The sequence below is a fragment of the Panulirus ornatus genome, chromosome 3 (genome assembly GCF_036320965.1).
Source record: "Panulirus ornatus isolate Po-2019 chromosome 3, ASM3632096v1, whole genome shotgun sequence".
Classification (NCBI taxonomy): domain Eukaryota; kingdom Metazoa; phylum Arthropoda; class Malacostraca; order Decapoda; family Palinuridae; genus Panulirus; species Panulirus ornatus.
The window spans coordinates 21,934,365-21,958,185 of NC_092226.1; the positions used below are offsets into that span (position 1 = coordinate 21,934,365).

Below are 23,821 nucleotides of genomic sequence, written 5' to 3' on the forward strand. Positions count from 1 at the left end.
AGCTGGGATATCCCTGCATGATGATGTGTGGTCTTGGAGGTCCCTAGTTAGCTGGGTTATCCTGAAGGTTATCGGTAAACTGAGTTTATCATGAAGGTCTATGCTTTGTTGGCGTATCTCGAAGGTCCCTGCTTGTTGCTGTATCTCGAAGGCCCCTACTTTGTTGGCGTATTTCGAAAGGCCCTGCTTGTCGGTGTATCTCGAAGGTCCCTTCTTTGTTGGCGTATCTTGAAGTTCCTTGCTTTGCGTATCTCGAACGTCTCTGCTTTGTTGGCATATCTCGAAGGCCCCTGCTTTGTTGGCGTACCTCGAAGACCCCTGCCTTTTAGCGTATCTCGAAGGCCCTTGCTATGTTGGCGTATCTCGAATGCCCTTGCTTTGTTGGCGTATCTCGAAGGCCCCTACTTTGTTGGCGTATCGCGAAGGCCCTTGCTTTGTTGGCGTATCTCGAAGGCTCTTGCTTTGTTGGCGTATCTCGAAGACCCCTGCTTTTTAGCGTATCTCGAGGGCCTTTGCTTTGTTGGTATATATCGAAGGCCCTTGGTTAACAGGGTCTTCGTTAAAGTGTTATGTTTGTTGGGTTCATGTAAGGGTCTTGGCCTGGCTGGAGTCTTCTGATGTTTCCTACCTGGAGGAGTTTCCCTCGGACCAGCTCACCTCCTTTAAACACGGAGGCCGAGGCTAATATTTCCTGCTTCACTCTTTCCAGTTTATCTCTCACTCCAGCTACATATGGCTACATTCATAGTTTAACTCGTCACCAAATAAAATCAAGTTTTAAAGGCCAGCGAAAGCTCTGAAACACCTGTTGTCATTGGCAAGTCTTGGCAGTAGGTGCAATAATGTAATCGGAAACTGGAAGATTTCTTGTTACATTTTCAAAAGAGATTAGTTTTTTTCTGTTTGCAGGATGTACTATTATCAGGAGTCTGGTGTTATTATTATTATCGATATTATTATTATTATTATTATTATTATTATTATTATTATTATTATCATTATTATTATTATTATTATTATTATTATTATTATTATTATTATTTGACCAGTCGCTCGTAGCCTTGAGTTGACAGCAATATATGCCAATGTATGGGTTGACAGCTGAGGTAGTCAGGCAGCCTAGATGGTGGGGGTTGTGCCGAACACACAGTTGCGTCGACAAAATGATTACATCGGTGTTCCATACACCCACTCTAAAGAAGACGGCGCCGGTAGAGGTGTTACTTACACAGAGGTGTTCTGAAGAACTCGTTGATATTGACGGTGTTTCATAGACCTGTTCTCGACGAAAAGGGCACTTGTAGCGTTGTTACACAGACCTATTCTTCTGAAGAGCGGAACGCCTCTAGTGGTGTTACAAAGTTCAGTTATGGGGAGAACATCACCAGTAGTAGAACATCACGTACGTTGGTCGTTCAGTTATGGGGAGAACATCGCTAGTAGTAGAACATCACGTACGTTGGTCGTCCTGTTATGGGAAGAACATCGCCAGTAGTTGAACATCACGTACGTTGGTCGTGAAGTTGAGAGCGACAGCACCAGTGCAGAACTCGTCTTAGACTTGTGGTTTTAGCCGCCACACTGTACATTACTTTGACGAGAATTCTAATCATAATCACTGAGCTAGAATGGACTCTAATTACCTGTTTGTAAATTACGGGGAGGGAGGTTTACACTTGTGGGAGGGGAGGCCCATTTCCTGAACTTTCTCTCCTGTCGTACAGTTTAAAGACTTTAAAACTTCCGTGTGCTATCAGCATACATAGTTCTACCAATGTTTCGCGTGAGCTCTCCCCACTCTCAACCTGTTTGAATCTGCCATACTGTGACGTATGTGATATGTACTGGAAGCGAGTGAGACAGCTGAGGTGTTGGTGAGGTTGATAGCGAGCTTCGTAGTTTCTGATAATGACGGATCCCGTAACCATGGTATGGCCGAACTTGTGAGAGAGCAGTGGAAGCAGGGTGAAGATAATTGATGGTTCGGTGGTGGTGGTGATGATGATGATGGTGTTTGAAAATTTTAAGAGCTAAAGAGAGTCCATAAAAGTCATTAGGACTCTGATATTGGGGGATGGTGGACCGTGATGTGGATAGTGATGACGCCAGAAAATCATAACAGTTGTAGATAGGGTGAATGTGCTGGCGGTCAAGATAATGGCTGGAGGTATCCTTTGTTCTGCGAGATAATCCACCGGCGCCCATGTCCACGTCCCGCGGGACGAGATGGGAAAATGAAGTGTCATCCCTTCTTCAAGTGGGTAGACGTGAGTCTTGAAGAAGGGCACTCTGCAGGAGACTTGAAGAGCGTGAGAAGAGCTCCGCAGGTGGGAACAAAGTGAAGACATCGAAATCTTCCATCCACGAGTGTCCTCCGGTGACGTAGTAACTGTGGGGCGTAGGAGTGTAGGCGAACAAATGACAGAAGAAGGTTGTAGGTGGGAGTGAAACTGTTGTTGTTGTTCTGTAGAGGGAATTTATGAGAACAGCATTGGTGAGTCTTATGATCTTCGTTGGAGATACTGGAAGTGTGTGTGTGCGTGTCGTCCAAGATCCCCAGGAGCTTGTTTGTCTCAGGGGTGTCTTTAAGGAGGTCACATATGCAGGTACATACAGTGATAAAGTTACCAGTACTCAGTGAGGAATTAGATTATACTGCAGATGAAGTGAACGCTGAAAAAGTACAGAAAAGCTTCATCTCTCGGAGGCCCGTCACTGCAGGCGACGTAAACTTTTAAAGTCGTTGTGACAAACTTTTCCTCCTATTGAAACTTAACTTCTAAACTTTCCTTTTTTTTGTATAATCGTTTCCTAAATCAAATCTTCGTCCTCCACTTACCACTTTAGAGAGCCTCAAGTCAGTGCTCCAGATATCCTACTTTTCTTCGAGGTTCGAGTGAATGTCTCACGTATCCAGCCATCGGCGCCACACCTTCCCCGCCAGCACAACCCACCGGCCTCGCCTTCAAGCACCGACAACAGACCTTTTCCTAACTCACTCGACCGTTAGTTGATGTGAACGACTATGGGTAATGGAGCGTCCGATCATGTTAAACACCTCCGTCGTGCTTCACATCCAGAGCAAGCTAACAACATCCCAGAGAGTCGGAGGCTTAAGGCGCGTCGTCCGTACGACGCATCTGTGTTCCTCGCTGCGCAGTTGATAAACTCGTCGCAGAAGAGTAGGTTATGGTAGATGGCGCCACTGAAAGAATTACAACACCGAACGTATGCGTGGCAGCAAGTAGCAGGCCATCGGGTGACAGTCGAGGGCGGACCTAGCAACTCTCCACTTTTCATCCCCGCCGCCCACAACCACGGCTTGGAGCGCCTCCGGATACCAATAGTTGATCGTTTTCATCAGTGGTTGAGAGTTATTCCACTGGGAATTGATGGCATACGACGTCACACAAGCACTACGTAGTCACACAGTACTGTTTGGCCTTTTACAGTCACTGCCTGGCTACACTCTTTGGCCACTCAGTCACCATTTAGCAGCACAATCACTGCCTGGCTACATAAACACTGGACGGCAAAACTGCACAAAAACTGTGTGGTAGCCCAGCCACTGCATGGCCACACAAGTACTGGTTTGCTGGCCGCGCACATACTGTTTAGGAACACAATTATTGTCTCATACTGGATGGCCAGACATTAACTGCCGAACCACACAATCGCAATTTGGCCATACTTAGATTGATTGACGAAACTAGATTTGATCAAGGAAAAGAATCCCTCAGCATTCTGTACAAAAAGATTATCCGCTCCATCCTAAACTACGCCTCACCCGCCTGTTCTTCCACCCTCTTAAAAGCAATTATAACAAAGCTATAAACTGCCAGGCCCCACTGATACTGATTGGCCGCACAACCACTGTTTACCCACTCCACCATAATCCATACGTCCATTTTCCTGGTAGTCAAAAGGCCACAAGTTGGACAGGACCCACCAGCTGATCACTCTAGTCACAGGACAACAGGTGACTGGTAACACAACCATAATATAACCATAAAACTACAACTAAGATAACCACAAAACCACACCTCAGCCAAAACATCCACTGGACTGTTGCGTACTTCCCACTCCTGTGCATAACTTTAGGTGAGCAGTTAACCAGTACTTCGCCACATAACCAGTGACTCACCACAGCCACAAATTAGCAATATAACCACTGACTAGCCACTTACCCATTGCCTAGTCATTCAGCCACTGACTGGCCGCAGAACCACTTATTGGCCATAGAACCACAGACTGGCTACAGAGCCACTACCTGGCCTTACAACCACTTATTGGCCATAGAACCACAGACTGGCTACAGAGCCACTACCTGGCCTTACAACCACTTATTGGCCTGAACCATTGTCTGGCAATATAACCATAGACTGGCCACAGAGCCACTACTTGGCCATGCAACCACAGACTAACTATATAACCATAGCTGGCCACACAACCACTAGTTAGCCACAGATCCACTGGCTGGCTACAAACCATTAGCTGGCCATGTCGCTTGCTACATAGCTATGTGAGTGTAATGTCGGGTGTCCTATATTAACGCCAGGTGTGTTTGACTGATCCAAAAGAAAACTCCAGTGGTGCAGCGCATCAGACGATGATTCTGAATCGTAATTCAACTTAAATCATCTCGATTGGAGCTACATTACGTCAACAGCTTGTCTCTCTGTGAATCCTTTTTTTTTTTTTTTTTTTTTTTTACATTTTTCCTTCATTAGTGCCATTATATTGTATAAATCACATCACTGTTTAGCATCACCATAAACAAGGAAATGGTTGAACTCGGTACTGAAATACAATTTATAAACATCACTTACAGTTAGCGGTTCTAGTACACACCTCAGCCAACAGACTGATTCCAGGGTTCTCACTGACTGGACGCCCGAAGAACACTCGTTCTTCTTTGGGCGAACTGACGGGTTAAAGTTGCCGTTGGCCGCTGCCCATAGTGTCGTACCGCACGAGGCGGCGGCGGGCAGGTTCCTCCTCCTCTTGACAAGTCAAGATGACCTCCAAATGGCTGTAGTGGAAAGGGAAAGAGGCTCAGGATCGTGTGACACTATATGGTGATCGTCTTACCCATGACAACAATAGCGAAACTTGGAAATGGAGGGAATCTGATTCCCTTTTATGTTGTCGTTTCGTTATTTTTTTTTTTTATAAAATTTGGTGTTCACACTTTTTATCTTATATTGATTCGCTTGTCATGAGATTACGAAGCATATTTCGAAGTTATGAAAGAGGTAACTAGGTTTTTAATTTTCTTTTCATGTATATTAATATATTGAAAATAACGGATTCTTTTCGTATTGGATTATTTGAGGACAAAAAATCCGGATTATGTACATTGTGTGGTGTTCAAGCCTGAACGTTAAGGCGACAACAAGCGTTTGATATCAAGGAAGAATGGACGTTAGATTCATTCTAATCGACGTGATTAATCTCAACCAGATGAGGCAAATGGAACTAGTTATCTTGCATCATCCCTCCTTGGCCTCTCTCTCTCTCTCTCTCTCTCTCTCTCTCTCTCTCTCTCTCTCTCTCTCTCTCTCTCTCTCTCTCTCTCTCTCTCTCGTGTATTTCGGCTGGCATGTTTACATCCACCAACCTACTGTGTCTACCGCCTACTTTCACCCACCTACTAACTCCCACTTGCCTATACCTCTACTGATGACCCACCTACTTCCACCTACCTGTTGTCACTGACTTCCACCCACCCTGTCTACTGCCACTTACCTACTTTACCCATGTATTCTCACTTGCCTACATTTTACCACTTACTACCACCCACCTACTTCCAACATCAGAATGCCACACACTTAGTTCCACCCACCTGCAGTTACACGCGTCCTCACACTCACTCACTGCTCGCCCTGTGTTACCTCATCCGTGTTACACACCCAGTCATCCACCTATTGTCATGCACAGCTGATCACCAAACAGCTTCCACTCACCTTTAGCCATCCACTTGCTGTCATCCATCACTTCATGCAGACCTTATGTCATCCACCTACTATCGCACCGCTTTCTTTCAGCCATTTACTTCCAAACGTCTTCTACCCACTTAATGTAACACCCACACTACCACTTACATCCACGCAACCTTTGTCACACACTTACAGTCTCCCACCTACTTCCACCCACTCTGTTTCATCCGTCCACTATCACCCACCTATTTCCACTCTCCATTTGTCACACATTTACTGCCATCCAGCTACCTTGACCTATCTGTTGTCACCCATCTACTATCACTCGCCTCTTCCAGCCACCTAATGTTACCCATTTACTTTCACCCACGTACTTCTACCCACCTAATGTCACCCATTTACTATCACCCAACTACTTCCATCTACCTAATGTCACCCATTTATTATCACCCACCTACTTCCATCCACATGATGTCACCCATTTACTGTCATCCACCTGGTGTCACCCATTTGCAATCACCCACCTACTTCCATCCACTTTGTGTCATCCGTCAACTATCACCCACCAATTTCCACTCTACAAGTGTCACCCATATACTGCCATCCAGCTACCTCCTTCAATCTGTTGTCACCCATCTACTATAATTCGCCTACTTCGACCCACCTAATGTCACCCATTCACTATCAACCACATACTTCCACCCACCTAATGTCACCCATTTGCACTCACCCACCTACTTCCACCCACCTAATGTCACCCATTTTCTATCACCCACCTACTTCCACGTACCTAATGTCACCCTTGTACTGCCACTCAGCTACTTCCATCCATCTAGTGTCACCCATCTACTTCCACCCACCTAATGTCGTCCATTTACCATCACCCGCCTACTTCCACCCCCACTCACTAACGCTGCCACTTTCACCCGCGCCTTCCCTTCACCCACTCACTTTTCTGACATCAAGATGCATTCTGCACGTGCCAAATATATTCATCCACACCTCATTCCACCTACTCATCTACTTCCCTGACCGTCTTCGCCTCATCTACAACCCGACCCATCCACACTTGATCCACGCAACCAGTTATCGTCTTATACCCATCTACATCCACACCCATTGTTTCATCCACATACTCAAGACCTTCACGTTAACCACAACCCCTTCCACCTTCGCCTCTTCCACATAGTCAATCACTTTAGTCCTCTCTACACACCTTCACCTCGTCCACACACCCAAGGCACCTTCACTTTACTCACATCCTAACCACCCTCACTTGAGCCACTCTCTGTCTACCTTCGCCTCATCCACTCACCCAACCAACTTCGTCTCATCCATTCCCCATCTGCATTCACCTCATCCACATACTCATTCAAGTTCAGTGAGCAGACTTCGAGATGTGATGTATAAGTTTACCAAATGGTTGATAATATGTCGACACCATATCTCCTGACCATCTCTCCACCATGTTAGACAGAGGCCATGTCACTAGAAGTATCTGTGTGACGTTAGATGGAAGGTATGACACAGACGTGGCCAACGATCCGTGGGCAGGAGAGTCATAGAACATTAGCAATGACCACAACTCAAGACCCGCCAGGCGAAGACCAGCAGTGCATTATAATCACGACTGAACAAGTCCTTTAATGGTATCAGTTATCAGTGAATATAAGCCTGTTCAGGGAGACGCTATAATATGCACGTATTTCATCTTTTTCCTTTACAAATCAGAGGCTGAAACACATCTTGCCCACAATATACGGTGACTGAAAGTAGATCAGATAGCGATTTCTATATATCGTTCCCAGTGGCACGTGTTAGTATGTTCTTTCCTTTCTACATGTTGCTCTCATAGTTATTTTCCTCTCGGGTTACGTGTCGGAGTGAGTGGTGGGTGGAGAGGAAGTCTCAGCAGTACTATACAATCTCTATGTAGACGAGGAACATAAGATACAGTGTCTTTCCTCCGGCAGATAACCTCGTCATAACCCATATAACTTCCCCGTGTGCTCTCCAGCCTCCTACACTTAATCCACACCTCCAGGTATCCTCCCGCCCTCTGAATACTCAGTCTCCGTCTTCCCCTCATCCACTCTTTGCTGAACACTCGTCGCAACCACACCCTACTCCACCATCTCCATAGTCACACCCCGAATCACAATCCCCATAGCCACACCTCGCCCCTTCCCACATCCACACCTCGCCCCCTTCCCACATCCACACCTCGCCCCCTTCCCACATCCACACCTCGCCTCCTTCCCACATCCACAACTCGCCCCCTCCCTCTATCCACAGCTCGCCCCCTCCCTTTATCCACAACTCGCCCCCTCCCTTTATCCACAGCTCGCCCCACCCTCCCTTTATCCACATCTTTCTCCATCCTCCTCTCCTCTACCCGTCTCCCACCTCCCATTCTTTAGTCCAGTCTTCCCCCAGTCAACATTTCCATCTGTCCTGCTCTCTTCCACCCCCTCTACCCACCCATTCACACCCTCCACTTGCCCTGTTCTCATTCTTACCACTATCCATCCTCCTGGTATCCACACCCATCACCCATCCTCCCTACATTCACACCCATCATTCACCCTTCTCTCATCCACACCTTCCCTACATTCACACCCACTTCTCACCATCCCTTCATCCACCTCTCCACTCCACCTTCTCTTGTTATCTTATTACCCTCATCCTTCCTTTCCACACCCAGCCTCGTCCTTCCTCCATGCTTTCCAGTATCCTTCCCCACGTCTCCACCTTCTACCTTTCCCCACCCATATTAGTTTACCTATCCTTGGTCTCCACGTCCTCACATCCTATTCCCATTAACAACCCTAGACCGCCCCTCTTACTATCTATCTACCATCTGCTCATTTACGCCACTACCCTCACCCATTAGCCACCCGCCCTTTACTTCGAACCCAAACCCTTAATTTACACCAGCTCATAGTTCATACACACTCCGCGTCACCACTCTGGCAGCACCCTCGACCTGCCGTGCCTCTATTCACACATCCACACCCTGCACCCAATCCATCCACGCCATCCACTAACTCCATCCACACCTTGCACTCATTCTGTTCACACCTTAAACCTACTCCATCCACACCCAGCACCCACTCCATCCACATACAGAACCCACACCATCTACACACAGCACCTACTCCTAACACCTCCACACGCCTCTCCTTCATCCTTGTATGCTCCGCTGTCCTGCTGTTTCCCAGCCCTCCTGTAGCAGGACTAGTCCCGTGCCTGTGGTATGCCAACCTCCTCCTCCAGTAAGACAGTACACACACCAGTCCGGGAAGCACCTGTACCTCCTCGGCTTCGCTACAACCAGTAGGAGAGCATCACATTGACTATACATCTGCTTTCTATTAGCAGCCATTAAGCCTCTTGCTAACGCCAGAACTTGATGATTTGTCACAGAGCATCTGACACTTGCTCACGTTAGCAAGCTGACGTGGGAAAACACATGCTCTCTCGCCATTAGATAAAGATACACCAAGATTGAAAGAATTAGGGTACACGAATCAACCAGGTAAATATCTACTCGGGTAAGGTTACGGGTGAGGAGGAGGATGGAGAGAATGACGCAGTAAACAGGAGGAGTTGATGTTAGTGGGGTTGTGAGGTTCACAGTCAGGACCGTGGATGGACCCAATCACATGACCAACATTACTGCCAGCTCATGAAATCCTCGTACATTGAGTTGCTTATTTATTTCGTCTAGTTAAGCTTGGTACGAACCACCTTCTACGGCTGGACTGTAGACCTCCTACGATATGTTTCTTTTTGTCATAACTCCAATGGAAAAGTCCTTCCACTTTGCTTCCTGACCATACGACTAGGGGACTATGAGAGTCAAGGGTAGGTGACTTACCCCCTGGGAGGTCCTTCCTACCACAGAGGTGATACGTGAGGCCACACAGTGTGGAGCGGCAAGTTTTTAACACCACACAACACAACAGTTATACGGCCTCGCTGAGGCGTGAGTGTCCGCGTCAAGCAATGGCGAATTGACCACAAGGCACTTGCTTCCCACTCTGGGTCCAACCTGCTTCACAGTCTGGCTCCCACGTACCTCACAGTCTGGATCTTACCAGCTTCACTGTCTGGCTCCCACCTACCTTACTGTCTAGCTCCCACCTGCGTCACAGTCTGGCTGCCTCCTGCTTTACAGTCTTGCTGTCATCTGCCTCTTACTCTGTCTTCCATTAGCCTCACAGTCTGGCCCTCACCTGCCTCACAGTCTACCTTCCACGTGCCTCACAGTCTGCTTTCCACCTGCCTTATCTCGTCACAGTAACATTCATCCTGGGGCGTTGCTGCTCCTTCAGTTTTCATCTCCGATCTCTCATGCCATCCTGGGTGTAAGTTCATCAATCACTATTTTAAATACATCACTTTGAAAAATATAGCTTAAAGTGGATGAAGGAATGTTAGTTTTTTTTTAAGTTCTCTGAACATGAATTACAAGTGACTCTTCCAAAATTGTCATGACAGGGAGAGGTTTGCTCTCGCGTCGCCCGCCCAGGTGTGACGACTGAACTCATCCACGTAAACATTATCTCCTCCCATCCTCGCTCAGATATGTAAATCCTCTCTGCACCCTGATGTTCCCCGTGTAAACGCATGATCTGATTCATGTTAACATCGAACCTGCAGAACCCGGGGGATATAAGTTATGTGAAGCAAATCAGAATACAAGTAAAACGCATCACTGAGGTAGCCTAGCTTTCTTGCCTTCATCACCGAGTTAGCTTAGCTTTCTTGCCTTTACCACCGAGGGAGCCTAACTTCTTGCCTTCATCACTGAGGGAGCCTAACTTCTTGCCTTCATCACTGAGGGAGGCTAGCCTCCTTGCCCGCGTGCCACCTTATGGCTAGAAGAAGTAAGAACATGTTTGACTTTTTTTTATCAAGAAATTCTACGTTCATAATAGTGAGCCACTCCCTAGCCTCTTCTCTTCCTATTTGCAAGCCTAGTCGTAACATTTGCCATTCCCTGAACTTGCGCCAAGCGTTTGTCCCCGTTGTGTGAAGCCCTTGTAGGTTGCTTGGCAAGCACTTCCTTGCTTTAGCTGCCACACTATAAGGCCTTTCCGTGTGTCTCTTACAGTATCATACATTCAATTAGTGCCGCTTTCAAGTGTGTATTGCTGTCTGTAGGGTCTACAGACATTTTCATTTGTCACATCGATATCCTAATGATAGTATGCACTATATGCTTTGCTCTGTTCCTCAAGCCACTTTTTACTGTCTTTTATACCGCATTTTTTGTGATTTTCTTTATATCAAAGGTTCCACACGCGAGTACAAGTCCTCTTCCAGGCCAGGCCTTCGATGGAAAATAATAAATGGACGTTTTGTTGTTTTTGTTACGTCGGCTAGATCTATGCCTGGCAAGTGCTCTTGTCTAACTAAAAAAGTACAAAAAATGAAAAAAAGCTTCGACCCCAGAGCCTTTGAGTAGGTTAAAAATTTGCGTTTTGTAATTGGACATATCGTACGTGTTATGTATGACGGTGAATAGTTCCAAAGCTTGGCTGTGCAGGAAAAGAAGCAAACGTAACAACAATCTACTTTCACGTTACCAGCGATCACTTAGTAATTGTCATACAATGACCTGCTGCGTCTGACCTGGTCTACTTAATTACGGAGGCAAGCAAGCACCCTGCCATCTTTTGAGTGCAGCGATTGCTGGTCTTATTTTGATGCGAGACTAGGAGAGCTAATTGTTTGGAACTGTTTGTACAATTTTCTTCAGTAGATACGTGGACCTAGAGCCAACCCATTCTCAAGGGCATTACTCCATACAAGGACAAATCAGATCTCTGTATAATTAGAATAACTGTTCGGGGAGACTTGGTATTTGAACACATTCGGCTTTTTTTTTTACAGAGAGAAGCGGACTTAGCTATTTCTGTGATGAGGTTTACATGCTAAATGCTACAGTGATGTAAAACACGTTTTTTGTCTTGGATCCCGGAATTTATAGAGCCAGTAGAAGTTCTAAGATGGAAATGTCGTCATGAAGGAAATAGAAATAAGCAGAGGTTTGATGGCATTAACTCATTGCGTCGGCCCCACAAGTGAAGGCTGTCCCAGTAGGAGTTTGCAGTAGTCGAGGAAGAGAAAACGGAGTCGGTTTTTAAAGAAGAGCAAGAGGGAGTTGAGTTATCAACAGTGACAGTGAAGTAAGGTCGTTTTTTTTAAAGGAATGAAGAAGGAAAACCGTAAAAGATGAGAATGGATGCAAGACCTTGATGCCAACACGTAGAGAAAGCTTTCTTAATACAAAGGTCAAGACAGAATTCCCTGGTCATAAGGCGTGGATGACCTAACATCAGTAACGTAGGGAAACACATCGCTTCGTCTCATGAAATGCATGAAGTGTACTTTTTTATGTATTGACCGACATGGCACGGGCAGACAACGTGCCCCAATAAAGACCATCTCCAGTGAAAGAAAAAAAAAATATAGAGAAAGAAAATAGAAATTAATCAGGGGTCTGAAGGTGTTTGTAGACCTGACTTTTACTCAAAGGAAGAAAGTCCATGTGAAGAGGGAAAGAGAAAAGAAGGATGAGAATTCCACATCTTAATTCGAGGAAGAAGGAGGCACCATGACACCACACCTCGATTGGTCGGTCTCCACACAAAAGCAATGGGAAGCAGCAGCCAAACGCGTGCCACAGGTCCAAACTTTGGGCTGGGAACACGTAGACAGCTCACGAGAGCGATGGCCAGAGTAATACCTGTAGAATAGGGAGCGAGCGGCAACATCGCAGCCATTGAAGATGGAAGGTTGAAGAGAGGTGATGCCAGGAGAATTAATGAGACGGAAGGCTTTCGATTCTCCCTCTCGTTAATATAGATCTGGAGGATGAGCCACCCCACACGTGTGAACAGTAGTCCATACGTGGACGAATAGAACCCCCGTAGGTGTGAAACAGCTGCTCACAAGAACAATAACAACGGCAGCTGTACAACGCTTCCGGAGCTTTTAGAAAGCAGCCTTCTTGATGTTCATCATGTGGGGTTTCCAGGACAGAGTGGAGGATGTGGTTATGGCCAGCATGTTTATGTTATTACAAACATGAATTGTAGTGTCTTGAAATGGAATGGAGAGAAACAGATGACTCTTAGGAAGAGATATAAGGAGGATCTGCGACTTAGTATCATTAAATTATACAAGATTATTGCCTCACCAATCCAAAATGCTGCTCTGGTCCGAAATGAGAAAGGAAATAGGATCAGTGCGAGAAAGAGAACGAGTATCAAAGGGAGGAGGAGAGGAAAAATGTGTTGAAGTGCGTCAAGTGAAATCACCAGCATAAGAGTGAATAGGGTTAGAGGTAGAAGAGAGATCATCCTTTACTGAGAGAAGAGAGTTGGTGAGGAAGACCACTGTTGTTTGGATAGGAGAGGGAAGTGGCTCCATCTACAACTACTGCGATAGAACGGCCAGAGAGGAGACTGCATTACAGAACAGAAAAAAAAAACCCAGTAAAACCAGAGGAATGAAGATCAGAAGGCATCTCATGAGTCTACTGCAAGAGTTTAGCCTTAGGGATACTCATGTAACGCGCACTTGGAGGCCAGGCCCCGACAAGCCAGCACCGTAATGCTGCCGACCGCCGCGAGGTGGCAGGGCAGGCGATTGTCGCGGTAGCAGAGGGAGGGAGGCGCTAGTCTCCTAGGGATCTCGACGCGGCAGTAGAAAGTGAGCTCCTGCGCCACTGCCGGACGCGCGAAGTTACTCAGACCAGTCCCAGTGGGTACACTAATTCATATATAAAGTACCATTATGTAGGTTAATAGTATGCTGAACCTTACAGCCAGTGTGAAGGAGTTTATGAACGGCATTTGATTAATTTCTGCATTCATATTTTTGCCACGATTCCAGTTTGTGTCAGAATTGAACGTAGTTGCTTGACTGATGTTTAGGAAAGTTCTGCATGACTGAATGAGGTGACTGCGTTGTCTTGGTTATGAAATTCATATATATATATATATATATATATATATATATATATATATATATATATATATATATGTGTGTGTGTGTGTGTGTGTGTGTGTGTGTGTGTGTGTGATTGCATTTCACAGGAATCACTAACCCCTGAAGAGTATTATAGTCATTTACACAGTACTTCATCAATATATATATATATATATATATATATATATATATATATATATATATATATATATATATATATATATATATGTAGAGACATTGTGCAGTATTCCAGCATGGTTTGTGGTGCAGTTGGCCACCATTCGTGCAGAGTGAAGCCGTGTGACTCCCGTCAAGGACGTATATTGTATGATGGAGTTCAGTCATTGGCGTGTTGAGCAGCGAATGGTCGCCGAGATAACAAAGCGTAGCTGTGGTCGCCTCTGAATGGTATCTGGCCTCCTCAAAAAATGAATAATAATAAAAAAAAAAAACGACAGAACGACAGCTTGTGAGGCAATCACTGGCCCGCCTGCCGCCGCCGTACTACCAACCCACTAACATCCCCGCCCCACACACACACACACCTTACCCTCGCCCTTTTAACTGGCTCATGACGAAATAAGACGTAGGGAAAAAGTATAAGGGCACCTCCTCCTGGGAAAAGGAGTTAGTGCCAAACGAAGGTCAAGCCGGTTGGCTCATTCACTGAGGCAGGTTGATCCGCGGCTCAAACCTGCCGCACCTCGATCCCTCACACGCTCCTTTCTCTCTCTCTCTCTCTCTCTCTCTCTCTCTCTCTCTCTCTCTCTCTCTCTCTCTCTCTCTCTCTCTCTCTCCACCACCCATGTCGACGTCCGACCATCCTCTATTGTCCCATTATGTTCGTCATTGCCTCTGCCGCTATTTTTCTATAGCCTCATCACTCCTGCTCGTCGCTCCCCATCGCTCCTGCTCGTCGCTCCCCATCACTCCTGCTCGTCGCTCCCCATCACTCCTGCTCGTCGCTCCCCATCGCTCCTGCTCGTCGCTCCCCATCTCTCCTGCTCGTCGCTCCCCATCACTCCTGCTCGTCGCTCCCCATCTCTCCTGCTCGTCACTCCCCATCACTCTCGGCCATTCAGTCCGCTGATCCTCGCCATTGCCCCATTACCTCTCACCGCTCGACTTCAACACCTCTTCCTTTGGCCTCCACCGTTACCTCCCAGGTGCTCCCATCACCGTCCCACCTAGGGGGCCCTGTACTACTATCCACTGAACACGTGTGTTGGGGGCACCAGGTGCACGTTGCACGATCTTCCTTGAGGCTGGTGGAGTGTGGTGTGAGGGAGGCTAGGCAGGAGTGCAGAGAATGTATGAGGAAGGCTTGTGGTAGTCTGTGGGGATTTATCTCTGACGAAGGAGACCCATTACTCTGCTCTCGTTCTTAATGTTAACGAATGAATACGAAAATCAGTGGTGTAGCTACGTCATCATTTCATATATATGACTATATATATGAAATATATATAGTCATATATATGACTAGTCATATAAATGACATATATAGTCATATATATGACTATATATAAGACTGTCGAAGACTCTCAGTTGAAGTTTATGATCCGTTTGTCACAAGGTTATCAGATCAATGCTGTTCTTCGTCTTTTTTTGTAATAATCTTTGCCATCACACCTTGGGTCTGATATGTCGGGGATGAGAATGAGCTTTTTACAATTGAATATTAGAAGATGGAGGTAAGCTGGTCATTCAGGAAAGAGATAAGTTCATTTCTTGTTGTTTTGCGCATTGCTAGAAAAATACTACATCTAGAGATTAGGAAGAATAGTGAGGCATTATTAGAGAAATTAAATGATAGGATGAATTTGTGGGAAAGTGATGCGGGCGAGGTTACTGCAAGGATAGTTGACATACAGGAGCGTAAATCACTGATGACACAGAAGGCAGAAAACATAGACGACAGGATGGTTGTTGTGGAGACGGAGTTAGAGGAAAGATATACTTTCAAACCTGCTTAGAAGACTCGTCGACCTGCAGAAGTTCAGCAGAGGAAGATTCTGACTCAGAGTAGCTTTGATATACTGGAGGATAAAGTACAGGGTGATCGGAGCCTCACTATAAGAACATAAGAAGCGAGGACACTGCAAAAGGCCTATTGGCCCATGCTATGCAGGTCCTGAACCTGTCCACCCTACAATCAACCCCCTGAACCCATAAACACATCATCCAACCTTCGTTTAAAGCTACCTGAAGACCTAGCTTCCACTACTGGTTGGGAATTCATAAGTTAGGGATCAGGAACACTAGTTCTGTGTTAAGGATAAGAGAAGAAATTTTTGCCGTCTTGGTGAAAGAATTGGAAGATTTTCTGGAGAAGTTTGATGAAATTGTCCCAAACACTCCTGGAGGATTCGACGTTTGTTGTCCAGTTCGGGACAAACAATATAAACAGTGAGAGATTAGAAGCAATTTCAGCACAGTACAGGATCTCACCTACAAGTTGAAAGAGAGCCATGGGAAATTATGATCTCGGGATTGCTGCCCAGATATGATGTAAAACCCCGTACCCTCAGTACAATGCTGGGGATGAACGGTAAAATTGAGGGTCTCTACAGGGAGGAGGAACACGTCTTTTGTACAGAATTATGGGATTGATTTAGCCGGGATGGGTCAGATGGCGCCGCCGTTTGGGACCGAGGCAGGTCGAGGGGGAGGAAGGCAGAATACAGCAGCATGAGATCAGTTCCCAGGTGGAAGCAGGGAACAAGACAGGTAACGACTAGGATGGGGACAGTTCATGTCCAGATTGTAGACTATGCTCACGTTGACGGGCTCCCCACTGCCTCTTGTTGCTCGTACACGCACATACCGACGAATGAAAGTCTCACTCAAGTATATCAGAATATTCAGTTAACCCCCGGAGTAGACGTGACAGACTGTGAAGTTGAAGGAAAGTTTGGTACAAGTGATCACCGGCGAATATCTTTTAAGTTAACTTTCAACATTGCCGGTAAAGCTGGTCAATAGGAGAGTCGCGAAAAGAATACTAAATTTTAGATTTTCAGATTTGAAAGCGATTCACATTGCTCTGGACAGGCAAACTTAGAATGATATCATAAATGGAAGCGTTTGGACTTAGCTTGGGAGTTTTAGTAAATCGTACAGAGCAGTGGAAGGATCATTTGTGCCAGCGCGTAATAGACAATCCTTTTCCCATGCGGAGCCAAAGTGGAACGATGGCATGACGAAGTGTCTGTTGTCTAAGAAAGCAGCACATCAGAAGTTCAAAGAGACCAATAAACAGTTTGATAAAACAATGTATGTAAGTCTGCGGAGAGAAACTAAGAGAGTTATAACGTCAGCGTCAGTATGAAGCATAGATTGCTGAAAATAGCAAAAAAAGAAAAAGAAAAGGAGTTTCATAGATATTGTATAGAAGCAAGAGAGTCGTTACCCAATCAATTGGTCCATTAAGAACTGAAAATGGTAATTTGGCTCACGACAACGAAGACATGACAAAGATTTTAAATGAATTTCTGGGCTTTTATGTTCCCAGTTGAAGATACAGCTCAAGTTCCAAATCCAGCTCCAGAGCTAAGAGAAGCAAACATTTTGCTACATATGGACATGAGAGTTGGGGATGGAGAATCAGCACCAAAATGGAATGACAGACAAATCAGCAGGTCCTGATAAGTTTATCCGAAGACAATATATCAGGCGAAAAATGAGATGGTTAAACCATTGACTGTTCTCTTCGGTGAGGCACTTGCTACGGGGGAAAGTACCAGAGGAACGCAAGCTGGCTAATGTAACATCCACTTTCAAAAAAGGTGTTCAATCACCCTCAGGAAATTGTCGTCCAATTACCTTAACGTCTATAGTTGGTAAACTTATGAAAACCATTATTCGGGATGAGATTGTAAACCATATAGAGGATCACCAGTTAGTAGATGACTCTCATCATGGTTTTCGACGAAATCGTTCATGTCTGATTAATCTGCTTGATTTATTTGATGATATAATCAACATGTATGATGAGAGTAGAGCAGTTGATGTCATGTATTTAGATTTTCAAAGAACATTCGATAAAGTTCATATCAAAGTTTACTACTAGCTAAAGCTGCCAGAGCATAGATGGGGTTATGTTTTGGTGGTTCGGAAATTGATTAACTGGCCGGAAACAGTGTTGTGATTAATGGTCCTGACTCAGAATGGTTAAAGGTAACAAGTGTACCACAAGGATCAGTCTCAGGACCGATTCTCTTTCCCTTGTGTGTTAATGATATTGATAACGAGCTGCATTGTAAGATATCATAATGCGCAGCCTATGTTAAATGAGGAAATAGATCTAAAACAGAAACTGAACGTCTGCAGATTCAAACGGACGTAAAGAAACTGATGGGCTGGGCTCACAACTGGCAAATGCATTTTGATATCGATAAGTGCAAACTTTTACATGCCGGTAGTAAGAATGAAAAGGCAAGCTACAGTATGAATTCTGATGAATTGCAAAAGGTAAATGAGGAAAAAAACTTGCATGTAATAATCTCCGGTGATCTATAGCCAAGTAAACAGCGCATAAAGGTATTTAAAAAGAACAAAATTCTTAGATAGATAGGAAGGGCTATCGAATTTGAGTCCAGAGAAATTATCCTCACTTTTTCTAAGTCACACTTGCGTCCCCAGCTTGAATACTGTGTTCAGTGTTGATCACCCTAACTTGAGAAAAGACATAGACGGGACGGAGAGAGTTACAGAGGCGAGTTACCAAGATGATTACCGAACTGAGAAACAAATCCCATGAGAACCGAATAAACGACTTAGAATCTATTTAGTTTACGAAAGAGAACGAAGATTAAGGGTTGATCTGACACAGGCATTGAGAATGATCAAAGGCTTCGATCATCTCGATCTAACGACACACACATTCGTTTGATGTCACTCATAGTAATGGTTACAAACTCGTGGGTAAACATTTTACCTCGAATGAGGCGAAGAACCTTTCCCTCAACAGGATTGTTAACATATGGAATGATTATCCAATTAGAGTAGTTGAGAGTAAGGTTAAGAACAGACTTGAGAGATATTTAGCTTCAGAAATCCACGACTGATATTATTTGCTCCACATTAGGTACGTGAAAAGTATATACTATTGTCTTATTTCAATTGTGGACGTATTTCTACTTTCCACGCTGATTTATGATTTCATATCTCTTCCGCTATCACAAACTGCCTCGCAGGGAACCAGTGGACTCTTGCTGTTTGACTTCCTATGTATTACTTTGTAAGTTTGTATTAGAAAAGGACTCCACACGGACCAGTAATTTGGAGATTTTTTTTTTATTTAATAACTAATCATTTGATTAATTTGATAACCAGTAAGGGCACAAATGATTTGAAACTTTTAATTTGTGATTTTACTTAAAGTTACATCACGTACAGTTCTGAATATATTATTGAAACGCATGATTAGGTATCCAATTTCATATCCTATTCGCAAATGCATTCCACACGACAAACTTGCATTTTGTTTCAATATCGCTGCAACAGAAAAAATATCTGTACTTTTATGAACTTACTGACTCATTGCAGATTAATTCACTAAATTATTTTTTCCCTCAAGGTTCAGGTCTTACCACCCGAAAATAAGATGAAAGCGAAAAGCAAATAACATTTTAGTGCATTGAATTGTCTGGCTCATTAACAGGAAAGTTCCTTAGCTCTCTCTCTCTCTCTCTCTCTCTCTCTCTCTCTCTATATATATATATATATATATATATATATATATATATATATATATATATATATATATATATATATATATACGTTGGAGACTTCAGTCGTAGACTAAAATCCACATCAAGGTTAGTCTTTTATTGAAATATATAATGGTTAATGAAGGGGAAAAAGAAGAGATGAAAAATATTATTCACAAATTTTGGAGTAAGTGAAAAACTTGTCTTTTCGAAAGTGCCAGGTCATTATTATTGGGAAAAACATGAAAAGAAACAGTTATCAAAATGGCCCACACTTGAGTTGCCAACGGCTACATATTAATCATGCAGCTTACTTAGTATTGGTCTGTTTAGCAAGTGGTCGGGGCACATAGGTAGCCAGCTCTCGGGAGCAAAAATCAAAGTAATACTTATAGAAGAGAGAGAGAGAGAGAGAGAGAGAGAGAGAGAGAGAGAGAGAGAGAGAGAGAGAGAGAGAGAGAACACCAGCATTGCGGCATAGGGCGTGTGGGTCAAGCTTTGAGGTTAGCTCAGGAAAGTTGATAAAGTGGACCGCTTTCGACTCAACTCCGTTAAAATTCCGTTAAGAAAGTTGCAGATGTGAGAGCATACAGGACGGATCAATCCTTCCTATAAACGGAAAAACTGTTCGGAAAATAGAAAAGTTCGACATTAAACAGAAATACCAGTTTTAGAGGCAGACAGCTATTTCCGTCATATGGGGTTTCAAAGCCAAGATTACAGTAATCCTGAGTTAAGAAGTAGGTTTAAAGAAAAAGCGAAGGGGAAAGGAAAGTTCTAAGGAATTTTCGTTGGAGAGATGGACAGAGATTTGGTCTTGGAGGCATTAAACTTAACCAGCTGTCATCTACCCCTCTGGGATATCCTGTCCAAGTCTGAGTTTAATGAGGAAACTGTGTCGAAACGAGATGCATATCCAGTGAGAGAAGAGGGAACAGAACTGAAGGTTACGGGGAAATGCAGTACTGAGTCACCAGCATTTGAGTACATTTGGTTACTCACAGAAGAAAGAAAATCGTTGGTGAAAATAAAGTGTGGGAGACAGGATAAAACTCTGAGGGACACCGCTTTTGATGGAGACTGGGGAAGAGGCTGATCCATCAACAACCACTGAGACAGATCTACCTGAGAGGAGGCTAGATATGAGGGAGCAAACTGAGAGAGGGAAGTCAGAAGAGGGGAGCTTAGAGATGAGACCCCCAGTTCCACACCCTGTCAAAAGCTTTGGATATATCAAAGGCAGCTACATTGGATTCCCCAAAATATTTCGGGGATGATAAACAGATATTAGTAAGATGGGAAAGAAAATTACCAGCGGATTTCGCGTTATGGAAGCCATACTGGTGATCAGAGAGAAGAATGTGAGATTTAAGACGTGTGAGGACACGGAAGCTGAGGAAGGATTCAAAGACTTTAGAAGTAATAAATGTCAAAGCAACAGGACGATGGATAGAGGCGTTAGAACGTTCACCCTTATTGTAAAGAGATAGGTAGGTAGATAGATGTAGGTAGGTAGATAGATAGATGATAGGTAGGTTGATAGATGTAGGTAGGTAGGTAGATAGATAGATGTAGGTAGGTAGGTAGGTAGATAGATAGTTAAATACATTCTTTGTGCGTATTTGATATTTTCCATGTGTGCTAGGTAGCTTCAGGAACGGATGAATGAGGCTTCAAATAAATAAATCCTCACTTGCCTCCTTCCACTGTTCCTCACTTCAGAAAGTAGTACCAGAGAAAAGAAGAATTCCCCCCACCCCTTTCCACCGTTCCCGCCCCTCTTAGTCGCCTTCCACGACGAGCGGGAGATACGCAGGTAGTATTCCTTCTCCTTTATCCTATATATATATATATATATATATATATATATATATATATATATATATATATATATATATATATATATCATCCCTGAAGGGAGAAAGACTACTTCCCACATATTCCCTGCGTGTCGTAGAAGGCGACTAAAAGGGGAGGGAGCAGGGGGCTGGAAATCCTCCCCTCTCGTTTTTGATTTTCCAAAAGTAGGAACAGAGAAGGGATTCAAGTGAGGGTATTCCCTGAAAGGCTTAGTACTCTGTTCTTAACGCTACCTCGCTAACGCGGGAAATGGAACAATATATATATATATATATATATATATATATATATATATATATATATATATATATATATATATATATATATATATATATATATATATATCCCAAGTGCGACCTCCTCTGGCTGATGATGGATGACACTTCATTCAGAAGACTCGTCGAGCCTCAGAATGAGACTGGAATACGTGAGTTAACTGAGGGGTAAAAAGAAGAGGAGGTTATGCATCTAATAAAAAACATTAGACAGGATGTTGTTGAGTATATCCGGAGAGGGATCGAAGACGGTTACCATTTAGACTATAAGGGTAGACGAGGCACAATGCACGGAATTAGTTTTACAGTTGACTAAAGGAATGACTGTAAGATCTGGACACCTAGATTCTAAAAGTGAGGGAAGACCAAGTCTGTCAGTTAAGACTGGAGAACAAGGGATAAATTTCCTTAGGTGTTGACACCATTGCAGGGTCGACCACATAAAAAGTAAGAATTGTTTTTACAGATGTTCACGGGGCAAGAGACGTTGTACCATTGAGAAAAAACATTAATGGATGAATTATTTGTAAATATCGATTAAGAGACTGTGGAATGGAGGTTACGAATGAGAAAGGTTTTGTTACTGCTGGAAATAGAAACAGAAAAGAACTTCTTTGCAGGTTATTGTCTTTGAAGTATTTGTACTTTTTACTAAACTAATCTGTGGGTTTCTGACATTTTCTGCTACCACAAACAGCCTCGAAGGGACTCAGTGGTCTGTGGCTGTTTGAAGTCCTTTGTATTCACTTTTGTGCTCAAAACCAGCTAACGTAAGAAACGACGATCTAGTGTGGGAGGGAATATAGTGAATTGGAACGATGTGGTATACCGGGGTCGATGTGCTGTCAGTGGATTGAACCAAGGCATGTAAAGCGTCTGGGGTAAACCATGGAAAAGTCTGTGGGGTCTGGATGTGTAAAGGGAGCTGTGGTTTCGGTGTATTACATATGATCGCTAGAGACTGTGTGAACGAATGTGGCCTTTTTGTCTGTTTCCTTGCGCTACCTCGCAAACGCGGGAGACAGCGGCAAAGCAAAATAGAATATAAAATAAATAAATAAATAAATAAATAAATATATATATATATATATATATATATATATATATATATATATATATATATATATATATATATATATTATCCCTGGGGATAGGGGAGAAAGAATACTTCCCACGTATTCCCTGCGTGTCGTAGAAGGCGACTAAAAGGGAAGGGAGCGGGGGCTGGAAATCCTCCCCTCTTTTTTTTTTTTTTTTGTTTTTCTCAAAGAAGGAACAGAGAAGGGGGCCAGATGAGGATATTCCTTCAAAGGCCCAGTCCTCTGTTCTTAACGCTACCTCGCTAACGCGGGAAATGGCGAATAGTATGAAAGAAAAGAAAAAGAAAGAATATATATATATATATATATATATATATATATATATATATATATATATATATATACATATATATATAAGAAGGTTGAGAGATGAGGTATGACGAGTGTAAAACTCTCACCCATAATACATCAACAGTAATCACACGTACAGTGTGAGATGATGAGTGGGGTTGTGGTGTGTCGGGCGGAAGAGGCAGCGTACATCGCTGTGGAGCATTGACTCCGGTCCGTTACCTGGGGCAGGGTTTATACCTGGAGGTCGGCGGGGGGGCGATCGGCAGAAGGAAATGAGACGAGGGTGACGTGCCTTCATGGGTGATACGCTCTTGCAGATGAGGAAGCGTTGATCATCCTGATCTGTTTGTCATGTTTAGCAGTCCTCCGCATCAGCTGCCAAGACTCTACAAAAATTAGAAGACCCATCGAAAAAACTAAGGTATACAAAAGAGAATAGAACAAAGAAAATGGAAGTAGAAAGGAAGTCAGAGATCTTTTGTATATTTATTGATTATATGACGTGAGTGTGGATCTGGGGCTTTTTTCTTGGATTGAGTAAAAGCAATTGTTTTTGAGATCTCTAGCTTTACATAGAAAAGTGAGACTATACAGAAAGGAGAGATGACTCGAACCTAAGAGTGATGCTAAGTGAA

At 44.0% G+C, this 23,821-nt stretch overlaps 2 protein-coding genes across 3 annotated transcripts in view; one reads left to right on the forward strand and one right to left on the reverse strand.

Annotated features, from left to right (window-relative positions):
• The window catches only part of LOC139761245 (uncharacterized), a 102,346-nt gene extending 97,349 nt beyond the window's left edge, over positions 1–4,997 (reverse strand). Inside the window, exon 1 of one of the 2 annotated variants that reach the window (XM_071685289.1) lies at positions 4,830–4,997. The gene's annotated coding sequence lies outside the window, so the exon portion shown is untranslated. The remainder of the gene's footprint in view (positions 1–4,829) is intronic. The other variant, XM_071685282.1, reaches the window with a different exon arrangement.
• kel (kelch protein) overlaps positions 1–23,821 on the forward strand; it is a 300,707-nt gene that overhangs the window by 105,299 nt on the left and 171,587 nt on the right. The window lies entirely within an intron of this gene.